We start from the raw sequence: 13,968 nt of genomic DNA, 5'->3' as shown, positions 1-13,968 counted from the left end.
CCCCTTCCTCAAAGGGAAAGGGAGAAAATAACAATGGAAAGGGCTCAAGCAGTGAGATAAGGACAGACAGATCTCTCAACAATTATCATCATGAGCAAAACACACTCAGCACAGAGAGATTAATACAATTTATTACCTATTACTAACAAGCTAGGGAACAAGTGAGAACAAAAAGCAAACTAAAAACATCTTCCCCTCACCCACCTTCTTCTATATCCTTTCTCCAAGCAGTGCAGGGAAACTGCATGGAAAATGGGGGTTGCAGTCAGTTCCTAACTTTCCATGGGTGTATTCAATCTATCTATATCATTCATAAAAATATTAAAATTGATATAATTTGATATAAATTGATATAAAATTGATAAAAATATTAAACAGCACCAGTCCCAAGACAGACCCTGAGAGACACCACTCATCTCCGGCCTCCACCTGGACATAGAGCTGTTAACCACAACTCTGTGTGTGTGGCTTTCAAGCCAATTCCTTATCCACTAAATGGTCCACCCTTCAAATCCATCTCTTGCCAATTTGGAGATCAGGATGTCATGTAGGACTGTGTCAAAGGCCAGAAGTACAGGTAGATAACACTGGTCTTTCTTCCCTTGTTAACTCATGCAGTCAGAAATCCTTTAAAATGTCTTAGTATGGGATAGAAGACTTGGGTAAAGCTCATGTTATTTCACTTATTTTAAATGCCAGTATTATTACAAAAATAATAAATAAACTAAACAAAGCAAAACAAACAACTACAAAAAAATGAGGGCAAGGTGTTGAAGAAACACAAGTATAAGACTCTTGCTTTATTGGTTCTTTTGTGCCACAGTAGTAAGTGTAGGTAAACCACCAGTCCTGTCCAAGCATACTGCTATGGCATGGATTAAGTCTAGCTGAAACAGGAGCATATAACTGTAATCATTCTTTAAGGATAGTTGTAAGAAATTCCATACGGACTCATGCTGCTAAAACAACAGGGTCTTCTGCTGAAAACACTGGTACATACAACACTGAAATTGCTCAGGAGAGTGAATGATATTGACAGAAAAGCTTTGAAAAAGATCTTTTATAGTAAAAAAAAAAAAAAAAAAGACAAAAAAAGAGGTAAGAAAGAATCATCAATGATGTAATGCTAGCTTGACAGAGAAAATGCAGATATAAAGTAAGAAAGAATTTTCAATTGCACATTTGGCTTGTATAACTTTGAAATTGTGAGTGAAGAAATAATTTCTTGTTTTATTCCTCTTGAAGTTAAAGAAACAAGATTGTTTATATCCTTTATAGACTCAGAGTTTCATCAAGGAAATCTTAGCTTCATTATCAATCTCTTCTTTTTATGGGAAAAAGTCATAACACCTTGAGTTTTGTCTAGTTTTTCAGACCAAAAGTCCTCACACCATGAGGACTGTAACTCAGAATTCCCAGCTTGTGCCCAGGCAATCCAAGAATTCACAGCCATAGTGGCTGAAGCAGAAGATCAGATCAAAAGCTGCAGGGGTTAAACACTAAGCTTTGCCCAGCCATGCCTAAGGACAGCAGCTGTTAGCAATAAAAAGAGTAAATGGGCTTGATCAGCAGTCAATCTCGTATGCTTCCTTATCAGCTGGACACTCTCCAGTGATAGCTCAGGGATCTCAACACCTGCTTACTCTCACACACTGTCTCACTTTCTTTCTCTTTTTGTAACACTCTCAGAGTCTTCTATCTCCAGTCAGTCATCCTGGGTGTAAGTTTCTTCAACTTATAATTGGATCATCCTCCAGATCCTGGAGGAATGGAATGGAATGGAATAGACCTATAAAGATCACCAAGTCCAACTGCCTGACTCTCTTTCAAAAGTTCAAGTATATTATTGAAGGTGTTATCCAAATTCCTCCTGAACACTGACAGGCCTGGGACATCAACCATCTCTCTAGGAAGCTCCTGTGTGTCCTGTCATCAGTTACCAGGGAGAAGAGACAGCCACCTCCTTTTCTGCTTCCCCTCCTCAGGAAGCTATAGAGAGCAATGAGGTTGCCTCTTGGCCTTCTTTTCTCCAGACCAGACAACCCAAGCTTCTGCTCATTGGCCATGCCTTCCTCACCTTTTATCAACTTTATCAGCTTGTTTATCTCAGCATACTAAAAGAAAATATGACTTGAATATTTAAGACAGATATGCTGTATCTTGATATTGACACTAAATTATTGGAGAAACAAAAATAAACTTTTGACATGACTCAGAATGGAAACAGTAAAAAAAAATGTATTTTTATAATACATATATACATATAAAATACATAAATGTATTTTTATAATACATAAAAAAATGTATTTTCTTCTTTCTCTTGTATTTTCCTGTTGGAGTCTCATTTTTATTGCAAAACATTTCATTTGTGTTATTAGCTTGTAGAACAGGTTGATTAAGAAAAATGAACACTCAGAGTTGGTATTGGTTGTTTTTGGTAACCCATCATTTCCCCCTAGAAGTTTTTTTTTTTTTCTGAGTGTTCAAAGTTACACTCTGAAAAGGATACAGTAAACCTAAGGAGTTGGTGATTCTCTAAACACTGCTGTGTGCCATCGCCTAAGGAAAAAAAAAAAAAAACAAAAAACAAAAAACAAACAAACAAACAACAACAACAACAAAACTTGGGTACCTGCTCAGGAATGAGAACCCTTCGGTAGAAAAACTTTGCATGGAAAGATGCTGATAAGATAGCAAGGAGGTAGAGACATCTGAGTACTGGTAACTTAGTGCTAATAAAAGGAGAGAGAAAGGTTTTGGAATTAAGTGTCATCTGAAATAGGCTTGGAAATGTATGCAAAGAAATAACCTCCTGCTGTGTAAGAATTGTTTTTGGAAACAATGTCTTGAGGTTTTAAGATTGCTTGGCATGCCAGATTTGGTTAGACTTACCATATTGCCAACATTTTAATTGAATGGTGGTGTGGTACAGCATGCTCAGCTGGGCCATGTCTGTCTGAGGTGGAAACTAGAGCAAAATTGAACATTTTGTATTTTCTGCATATTTTCAGATTGTCCCTTTCTGACTGCAGACTACAGGAAGAGGGATTATTCCAAAATGAAGGCTCAGTGAACCCAGGCTTTCAACTGCAAGTACAAGTCCTGCATACATTTCCCTTTTCAGCTGGTAACTGGATGAATTTTAAAGACTCCCCCACCATTTATGAAACCGTACAACATCAGGGACTTGATCTTCAATGCCACAAAAGGGAATTTGATGCCTGAGTTTTAGGAGTGTTTTACAGGTCTCCAAATAGTCTTTCTTTCATTATTTTATCCAAGAGCTGGCATTTCTCTTTCAGGGATTAGTTTGTCCTTAATCCTGAGGAGCATTGCCTTGGGCAGTGCTTGGCTTCTGTGGAGTCAGCTGGACTCCAGCAAGAGCTACAAACTGGGCCCAGTGCTGACAGATGCCTTCCTTCTTACTGCTCTGTAAAGTAACACACCAAAAATTTACAGCAAAAAAACAAAATAAAACAAAACGAAAAACACAGAAAGAGTATCTGCTAATATTTCTCTCATAATTAATCTTGCCAGCATTTAAAGATCAAGAGTTTATTCTTTAAATGTAAATTCCCATTGCTGGCACAATTAGCTCTGTTCATAAAAGCTAATAGGAAGACATTTACCTAATACGAAGTGCTGGGAGAATAGTTATCTCATCAGACACATCTTATCCTTTGTCTCCCATGCAGAGTAAGCTTGCATTAAAAATTAAGAACATTTATGTGTTCTAAATCCTTTTCCTTTCCCTTTTCCATTTTTTATTTTCCTTTTTTTTTTTTTTTTTTTGTTAAACTAATCTCTTAAGTACCTGTTTGGAAAAACCACCTGAATTTCTTGACACCTTTCTGGGATTGGGATTGTCTCTTTTTCTTCCCTTTGTATCAGTCTCAGATTTTATTTAAAAATCAAGGATTTTTTTTTTTTTTAAGAACACTTCTGACATTTGTGACAAGATGATTTCACATTTCTGTGGCAATGTTGACATCAGTCTCTCCAAAATCCTGATTATCTTACTCATGCAATAGCATTTTTTTTAAACATATGTTCAAGCATGCACCTTAAGTATACATATATACATTGATTCTCAGCACACACAGAAACAAGTAACAGAAACAAAGTATACTCTCAATCTCTGACAGCTTGTTTCTTCACTATCACCACCAGTTTCCCACAGGGGCAAACTGTTATTGCTTCAGCTCTACTCAAGGGTTAAATTAACATGTTCTTCCAAACACAGAACTCTCCCTGAGGGGAAAGCATGTAAAAAAATGAAACAACACAAATATGCATTATTGTAAAATTCTCAAAGGCAGATGTGTACAAAAAATCTCCTTGTTCTCTACTGACATTGGACAGTTCTGAAATCTTTCCAAGAACAACATTTAGATGAAGAGTATGTTCGAAAATAGGGTTTAAAAACAATTAAATAATAACAGATACTTTGTAGAGATAGCATTTGTTTTGCACTCCATACTCCTTTGCCTACTCCTGTTAGAACAATAAACGCACATCCCAGATGACTGGCTGTCAAAGATACTGTCCAGTAGGAACATCTAGTTTCTTCCCATAGACTTCAAGGGACTGTTTCAGTGACTTTTTAATCGTAATGATAATATATGGTTGCAGTGACCTAAGTAATAATATGTTTGTTGAAGAGTGCTCCTTTCAAAGCAGTTGACATTGGCTTTTATCTGAACTTCAGGTACAAAACAGTCCTTCAGGAAGCGAATTTACAAAAACACCTCAAAATCTCAAATGTTTAGTTTGGGAAAAAAAAAAAAAAAAAAAGAAAGCAAAAAAATGTGTCCTACTCTATAACTGACCAAACCAAAGAATGTGGTAAAAAATATATATTGGCTTTTGTGTACACATAAAGACTTACTAATATAAGTTTCAGGAGCTTGATCAGGAACTCAGCTGCAGATCCATTCAGGACTCTCCAGACTTACCTTTTCCCAGGTGCAGGAAGCTTGCCACTGTTCTTTGGCACAGCTCACTCCAGTACTGGTTAGATCAAGACCATAAAAGCCAGTTACCTTGGTTTGCCTGATTCTGCCATACAAAAATTTTGCCGTCAGTAGTACAACCAGCCATTTACCACTGCTATGCAGGGCGTTTATACTAAGATTTTCCTTTTTTTTTTTTTTTTTTCCTCCTACTGCCAGGTCTCTTCAGAAGTCAGTGTAGCCAGGCTAACAGAGAATCTCAGGATTATTCATGTCTGGATGAGGGAAATCATAGTAAAACAGAACAATTAGACGTCTCTATAGCACCACATTTTTCCCATTCTTTACTTCATTTGACTCAAGATTCATTTTTCAAGCTTCATTTATTTTTTGTGCCCTTGTCATGATCTCTTGCTGAGTCTGTATGCTCTTCTTTAGAGAGTAAAAATAATCAATTTTCACTTTCAGTATTGAAACTTTAAAAAAATATTGAGCAAAGTGAAAGTATAAACCACAGCTTTCAATGACAGCTCTAGCTAACCCAGCATATCATTCCCTTTTTTCCCAGACTTCTTTGAGGCCTTCCTCAGCAGGCAGTGCAGGATGCTGCCAGCCACATCCCCATATTAGCACAAGAAGATACTCCAAAAAGTACTTCACAAACAGGAATGATGTGCAGAGTTCCTTGTGCTCCAGACATAGCCTGGGGTCAGATCCATGGCTACAGTACTGGATCTCATCTCAAGAGCAACTCAGGTATGCTCCACCTAAACAGAGCATGGAGAGCTCTTGTCATTTTGGAAACTGCACACCAGACTGTGGTACAGAAGGACCACACCTTTGTCTCTTCTACAGGAAGAACAAAGTTTTAAAAAGTAAGTAGTACAATCTCTCATTTTAAAATATACCACCTATACACCCAGAAATGCTAATAATGAACCACGTGTAAAAGATGACGGTTTATGAAGTGCATTTATTTGTGTGCTTCTTGGAGTCTGTGCAAAGTTGAGTTGAATCATACTGCCATAACTGTTTCCCTTCTTACTATCTCATTGCTGAAATTCTTGTTGATGTAGACAGAAAGGCACAGTACGTGGTTCTCGCAAAGCTATTATTTAAAAGTATGGTAGCTTCATCTACCTTTGCAGCCTTGCCCTATATTTATTTCAATAAATATATTTTAAAAATCATTTAATGAGGTTATTGAATTGTATATGTATATTTAAGAAAGCAGCAGAAAGAGAATAAATGTCACCATAAATGAAGGGCCTATGGATGAATCCCAGTCCTGCTGAGGTGAGTGACAAAACACCCAAGGTAAAGCTCTCAACATCCAGCTAGGACAGAACAGAACAAAATATCCTAAACTGGAAGGGACCGATAAGGGTCAAGTGCAGCTCCTGACCTTGCTCAAATTATGCAAAAGGTATAATACTTTTTCTGTTAGACATCAACAACATGGCACAAGAATGTGAAACAAAGGTACCTATAAGACAGATAATTGTTTAAGGAAATACACCTTTCTGGAAGCTTTTTCCTCACCAGAAATAAGACTCAAAACTAATACAAAATAATGATTCCTTTAAAGACTGTAATACATTCTTGCAACCAGGCTATGTTACACAGTGTATTGTTACAGATACCACACATTTTCAAATTACAATGTTAAGTAGAAATACACAAAAAAATGGATATGAAAACTCTGAATGAACACCCAACTAATAACTTCACATTCATCAGTAGATGAGCAGATGGGTTCAGCTGGCACTATTTTCTCCACTGGTAGTATAAAAGGAAAATGGCACTCCCTTCAATTGGTGGTTTGCATATCCCAGGAGTCCCATATTAATCTCTGTGTCATAGTCTATAAATAAATAAATAAATAAATAAATAAATAAATAAATAAATAAATAAATAAGATGGTTTCATAGAGTGGAAGAAGTTAAGAAGTCAATAAATTCTATGGCCCTACAAGGAGCTGGCAGATGAATTCTGTCTTTTCCAGAGGCACTCAGTGAGGCACCATGTAAGAAGAAACTGGATTTTTTTGCTGGGTGTCGGGGCCCTTATTATTATCATCTTTGTCATTAGCAGTATGAGCACACGTCGCAGCAGTGCTTCATCAATATTCATGCCTTATATGTTGGTTCCCTGCAATCACAAAGTTTAAAGCCTCCACCCCGCTGTCTAAAAGTCACACAGATGCAACAGTACAGGTCACTCCCGGTGAGCAGATGCACGCTGGAGGTATCAGTGGTTCAGACAAAAGGGAGGATGGGACGTGGGAAATAACTTGTGTAAGACACTGCACAAAGAGGATTTGCAGAAAATAGCTCAAAACTGTTGATGCAAATGTACATCAGTAAATGGTATTACTTCATTCCTAGACATTGTTTTTTATCCTGTTCCTTCAAGACACAGGAAGTCACATGATCTAAATTTTCCTAAAGTATGAGAGCTCCCACAGCCTCAGAGTCCTCCCTCTCCTTCCTTCATGGACTGCCCTGCTTTGGTTTTTTAAGACAGCTGATGATGTCTCCTCTCTTTCTGAGCAAGGCACTGCACTGAGGACAAGATAGACAGTCACAGCATCTCTCAGCTGCCCAGCCCAGCTGAACCTCTATGATGAAAAAGTAAACAGTGAAATGAAAACAATAAAAAATGAAACAAACTGACCTGGTGTCATCAGCCATGAGGCATCACTGCTATTTTCAGAGACTGGACCTTTCAGAACTTATCCGAGGATGCTTCAGCTGCAAATCCAGTGACCTCGTTTGTCACTTCTCAAATGCCTCCCTCCTGTGGACCTTGTAGATGATGTACATCTTTGTTTAACAAGACATCCAGCTTTGAAGAAGGGGGAAAAGATTACTGATCATGATGTGAACTCAGAGCAGACATGTCACCTTTCCAGGAGAGCTCAGCTCTGATTAAAACACATTTTAAAAATGTGCCTCTCCTAGGGGTTCTCATTGCAAGGTTCCCTGTTAGACTTCCCAGACTAGATCAGTGCATGACATACCATGAAAGAAATATGACTACAATTTTGAATGTAGGAAAAACTGAAAAAATGGAAGAGTTTTTAAGTGTTGATGGAAAAATAATAAACTATTGCCACTTAATTTAAAAGGACACCAATCCTTTTGATGAGATTGAAAATTCTACAGTCTGCATGACACAAGACATCAAAATAAATGGTACAGCAAGACCCTGCAGTCTTAAGATCCCATAATTGATAAAATTGAAGTAGACCAGGGACAAGCAGAGCAACACTAGATTATGAAAAGGGGTGGGGAGTTTTGATTTTATTTTTAAAAATTAAATCAAATTTTTAAGATGAAGCATTGCTCTTTTTTAGAAAAAATAAGAATAAAAATGATTAGACAAGTTTCTCTAGGTCCCTATGCAGGCAGCAAGGCGAGACTGAGAGCACTATTTTGAGAATATTATGGTGCTTCTTAGATATCATTAACTTCAGCAGGAGGCCAGCAAAATAATGGGTTTGCAAGATTAGGATCAGACCCTGATTTGTTCTGTTTTGAAAGAAAAAACTTTCGAAGAAGAGAATTTTACCTTTGAACCTTGGTGGTAAAGAACCAAATGAGTTTCTCAAAACAGTCTTAATGTGGTCTTTCAAAGCTTCTGTATCACTAATGGGATGTGACAGGAATGCCACACTTGAAGGAGTATTGCCCTATTTTGTATCCTACCATGTGAGTCCTGGTGCCCAGCCACAGGTTAAATGCACGCAATGAAATTCTCTTTCCTCCCACTACCAGTTCTGTCACTTAGTACACTGAGGTCCACAAAAATACAATATGACTCAGAATATGTAGGCTGTGGCTAAGCAGAGAAAGTTCATTCAAAATTGATTTTCTTTCAGGCATCCCTGACGTTCCCTGGTTCAATTGCTCACCTACTGTACAGTTGAGTGAACACTTAAGGAAGTTGCAAAGCAATGCAGCCTGTCTGGGACATGAAGGAATGTAGAGCGGGATAATCACAACATCATCAACCCAATTCTCCAAGGTAGCTGGCCAATAATGCTGTTCTAATTGAATAACTTATCCACAGCTATTTCCCTCGGGAGAGCCTACGGCTTAGGCTCTCTGTGTAGGCAGATGGTGCAGCATACACAATGAAACCTGTAATTTTCTCTCACTACTGGACACGTTAACAGTGAGCTGTTTTCCCAGTTCTGCTAGCCGGTTAATATTTTATTTTAACTGTTTTCTTCAAGTTATTATGCACCATGCAGCAGAGAACAGAGAAATTTCTGATACATTTCTTATTTATTTTACAGCCAGCTCACTAAGCTACCCCGTGCTCATTAAGGCTTCTGCTTTGCTAATCAACGATTGTACATGTCATCATCAGGTATATGCTGAAATGAAAGTGTCGTAATTAAAAACAAAGGTGCATGAGTCATCGGAGACCTGAATTACTAACTAGCAGCAAAGCATAACAAATAGTCTGCAAGTCAATTCCAAATCTGCAGGGCTGCTTTTTTAAATCACGCATTAACGAGCGTGTGCCAAGCATATTTCTGATTCTGAGAACGCTGTCCTGATCTTGCACTCTGAACTACGCATCTTAGCAGCATACTGCCATCCTCTTGTCCTTAAATGTTGAGCAGCAGCAGCAAAATCCTCAGCAGCAGAAGCAGCTGAAAGGCAAATGCAGTCTGGGAGGGCAAGACAGCAGAGACAGCCCATCAACAGCGTAACAACATGACAGATGACAGACCCAGAGGCAAATCCAGGCCTGCCAGCAGATCAGCCTGTAGAGCCTGCCAAATAGCCAGATGCAGCTACTGAAAAGATATCATCCTTAGCTTAGCATCTGGGTCTTGCTGTGGCCAACCATACTTCATGCGCTCTGTGTCCTTACTGCTGACCCCAGCTGCTGGGGGAGGCTGGAGCAAGCAGGAAGAGTGTGACTGCATCAACACCAGTGCATTTAAATTTTGCTAGGACAAACATCATGACTATAAAAAGTGTCAATTTGTGCACAGTATAACTATCAATTTGCATTTATTGCAGGTTTCCTGGCAGTATGACTACACTGTTCCCCCTCCCCCACTGTCTCTGAGAAAAAGGCAGCTCAGGGATTCATTCTTTGTTTGCCATTCCCACTCAGAAATACCCATTTAGCTACTACACCATCTAGCAGAAGCAACAGTACACTGTAAATCTGTGCATAATTAAGCCCTGGTGTAGAGATCCTGCTGTCCTTTTTTTCTGGATAGGTGCAACTCTTCTGGAACGCCGAGAAGTCTAATTCACCAGCATTTCACAGGGCTTGGCTTCTAGTATTACACATCAAAAAAATCTTTGTCAAGTGACTGGTGTGACAATTAAAGTGACAACTAATGATATGGCACCACGGAAAAGATAATTACACCCATTGTTAGACACTTACCAGGTCAGGATACATTCACAGCCTTTCAAAAGTGGCACTCATTCGTTCACCCCAGCATCCTATTCCGATGGTAATAGTGTATTAATAAAGTCATCATTTTTCCTTCTACAGAAGTTAGGGGACATTCTTTTATGATGATCTTGCCCCCCTTGAAGTAGCACTGCTTCACTGCATACTAGTAATTGGCTTAGTCAGTCAAGCAAAATGTTAATGCAGGTACTCAAAAGCATCCTGTTGAGGACAGGGTGGGGAAGGGGAAGGTCTTGTTCTTTTATTTTCTCATATATGTTAGCTACTAAGAACTACCTTAAGCAAATGTTTATAAATGTGTTCTTCAGAAAATATGAAGTATGGGAAATTGTTGATCTGTAATGGAAACTTCTTTAGCCTTGTTGAAGTCTACAGACATTTAGAGAAACCAGGCAATTTTGCCCCCTTAAGTCTAAGGTAGGATTAATCTCCCTTACCTCAGGCATCTAAGTCACACTGGGGTCCCTTTTCAAATCAACTGGAAAAGACAGGCACCTTCAGAAAGCTATTCATCTCATCCTAATGTAGGCATTGGAACAACACATCTGAAAAAGATCCTTCTGTGAAGGTATCTATGTTTTTCTATTAATTATAAAGGAAGCCTATGGTGACTAGCTTTGAATTAGGTGCCTATTTTTTGCACTTGTAAGATCAGGTGAGATTTTATATCCCACTCTTGGTGTTTCTGTGGCTAAAAAGGAATGCATGCATAGAAAATGGAAAGGTGTTTGTTTTGTTTTGTTTTTCAGCATAAACTTTTATTTTAGATTCATATATATTCCCATAATTAAGAAAAGATTACCAAATAAACTGAGCCATAATGCTACTTTTCTGTGCTAAATACTACAAAGCTTGAAACAGCACTATTCTCAGTGTACAGACTTTGAGCCATTTGCAGTAAGAATATATAGTTCTCAGTGAATCATACAAAGCTGGAAGTTCACTTGACATTGATTCCTTCTTCTTTCCATTCATTTATTCAGAGAGATAAGAAGATCCCAGATGTATAAAGGCACCATTCACTGGAGACCCAGTCTATTCTGCTGTTAGCAATTGTTTTAGTTACTACAGGGATGCTGAGCAAATGGGATATTGAAAAAGATACTAGACATGGTGCAAACCACGCAATCACAGGGGATGCTTACGTGATAGTTCTAATGAAGATATAGTCCTCTAACTAAAACTGCTTGATGATCCTGCAAATAGTATAATAGGATCAATATTTTTACAGTAATTTCATTATTTCTTCCATATCTTGATGGACAACCATGTTATAAACTGATTTCTGGATTGTTTCAAACATCTTAAAAAGATGAAAATAAAAATACAAAATGTTCAGCTTTAGAATTTGACAAAATAAACTTATTTTTAAAATTCAATTATCCTTTTAAAATGTTCTTAAGCTATGCAAAAAAACACCAACAATTTTGAAGAAATGCATCATTCAGTGCTGGAATTATTTTTTCTTTTGCTTTTAGATAGCTTAATAATCTGTATGACAAATTACCATACAGGTCAACCTAAAACAAATTCAGAACTGCCAGAAATTTGAAAAATTGGCTATTCACATAGCTGTAGGGCTGTGATAGTACTTCATCTATTGTTTGGCTTTTGTTGTGTAATAAAGATAGTCTTGAAAACCGATGCTGCTGCTTCAGTTTGAGGCAGAATATGGTTATGCAAGTTTTCTCACAGCATCCTGTTGTTTATTTGGGATCACCAATACAAAGGAAACGGGGTCACCAGCACAAATCTATACCTAGAGAGATGTCTGAAGAGAAACAAGTATGTTAGCTAATTCCAATAATGTTGCTGTTGGTATTTTCTGTGCTTGTAGTACCTCACTGTGCTGTATGTATTGAGCTCATTTCAGAAAAGCTACTAATAGCCATACTTATTTTCCATTTGATGCAAGCTGCAAGGAAAGTTTTGTTTGTTTGTTTGTTTGTTTTTTCTGTTTGTTTTTTTTTTTTTTTTTTTTTTTTTTCCCATCTACTAAATGGTTACTTGGAGCAACCAAAACTTTTGTTAACACCTTTTACAAAGGTGTTATTTTCCTACATGGGCAAAGAGAATTAGACTTCTGCAGCAATTTAAATGGATTGTCACACATGGGAGAAAACGGACCTTTTAAAGTACACATAGGTATTTTGAATATATAAATATGCCTTTAATAAGAGAAGCAAGAAACTAAGCCATCTGGTGCCTCAAAGTATGGAAGGGATGTGGAATTGTGCAGATTTTTATTTTTTTTTAAACAGAAAACAACACAAAATTACAACTGCTTCATGGGTCAGTCTCATTTTCTTTAATGCAGAACCAGATGCACATGGTGGGAAGTTTTCCAGGTTATTTTTTAACAGCTAGCATTCCATATTACTAGCATGAAATACAGTTGCTTGCACGCATGTTTTCATCAATACATTAGGTCTACAGACAAGCATTGGCAGTGATGCAGACCTTGAAGGAGCTTGGATTACTGCAAATTCCTAAGTGGGGAAAAATGCCTTGAAATTCCTTCACTCTGTTTTGTCTTGTCTTAAAAGCAGGACTCAATGCAGAAACCAGCATTTCCAAGGGCACAGGAAGGCACCTAGGGCCTGATCCATTTTCCAGTGAGATTAATGGGAAGTTTTTCATTGGCCTTAGTTAAGACTGAGAGCAGCAATAAAGATACCTGTCTCACCATTCTGTGCTCAAACCTACTCTACTAAAACATGTTTTTAAAATCCTTTCTTACAGGCCTAGAGTTATTCTGCTACTGCTGATTATCTGGGAAGGAATCAAGACTGATATCTCCATCCATTCATAGAAGAGTACCACCAAAATCAGAATGGTGAAGCCATTGTTTGCTGTAGAAAACTAGCAGAGCTATCTGCAAAAAGCTTAATGACTTACAGCTGGATGGCTCAGTAAAGTCCTAATAATTTCCTGTAAAATGTATAGCGTTTATAAAAAGGAGCTGAAGGAAGGAAAATGATGTCCAAATAATTCCTAACTTTTCATTGACACAAAGGATTTCCTGAGCTGTCAGCACATTCTTCTGATCTGTGTCCTTTTCTGCAGTTAGGAAGTCCAGGGTGCCATTGGCATCCCTACTCTTTTGAGTGAAGAAAGAAAGGAGAATATAGTTTCTGTGCAAAGAATTCAGCATCTCTTTTTGATGTAGTGAAATTTTTTGAAGTATCTTAGGAGAGTGTGTTTGAAGCAAGGGGTCTTTGCAACTGGACTACTACAAGCACATTATCCCACACTGGTATAATGTGAAGTAGTAGAGATGCTCCCCTTAGTTGCGTAGGATCACCCCAGATCCATAATCAGAAACGGGAAATCATAATCAAGGAAAGGCCTAAAAAAAGCCTAAGAAAAGGCCACTTTCCATGATCTTCTTCTATATTAAATAAATTTATTTTGGAATAAAAACAAATCTATCTCTGATTTCTGCATTTTATCTCCTCAGTCTAATATTCCTGCCCAGACCTGTAATATAAGCATGGGGTGAATATTACAGATTCTGACTTTACCTGCAGTCATGATGCTTTGCTCCCAATATTCAACGCAGTGC

At 37.8% G+C, this 13,968-nt stretch overlaps 1 long non-coding RNA gene across 6 annotated transcripts in view; it reads left to right on the top strand.

The window, feature by feature from the left end:
- Positions 1-13,755, top strand: part of LOC106015617 (uncharacterized) — a 91,155-nt gene extending 77,400 nt beyond the window's left edge. For 3 of the 6 annotated variants that reach the window (XR_011806385.1, XR_003501500.3, XR_011806386.1), the window contains 4 exons: positions 3,012-3,245; positions 5,521-5,827; positions 8,836-8,981; positions 13,146-13,755. This is a non-coding gene — a long non-coding RNA (uncharacterized lncRNA). Of the gene's footprint in view, positions 1-3,011; positions 3,246-5,520; positions 5,828-8,835; positions 8,982-9,255; positions 9,330-13,145 lie in introns of all 6 variants that reach the window. The other 3 variants (XR_003501496.3, XR_003501499.3, XR_005268626.2) reach the window with 3 other exon arrangements.
- The last annotated feature ends 213 nt before the right edge of the window (positions 13,756-13,968 follow it).

Source organism: Anas platyrhynchos, chromosome 1, assembly GCF_047663525.1.
Source record: "Anas platyrhynchos isolate ZD024472 breed Pekin duck chromosome 1, IASCAAS_PekinDuck_T2T, whole genome shotgun sequence".
NCBI lineage: Eukaryota > Metazoa > Chordata > Aves > Anseriformes > Anatidae > Anas > Anas platyrhynchos.
Note: the sequence above shows the minus strand (reverse complement) of the source record. Positions and strands in the feature narration are given on the sequence as shown.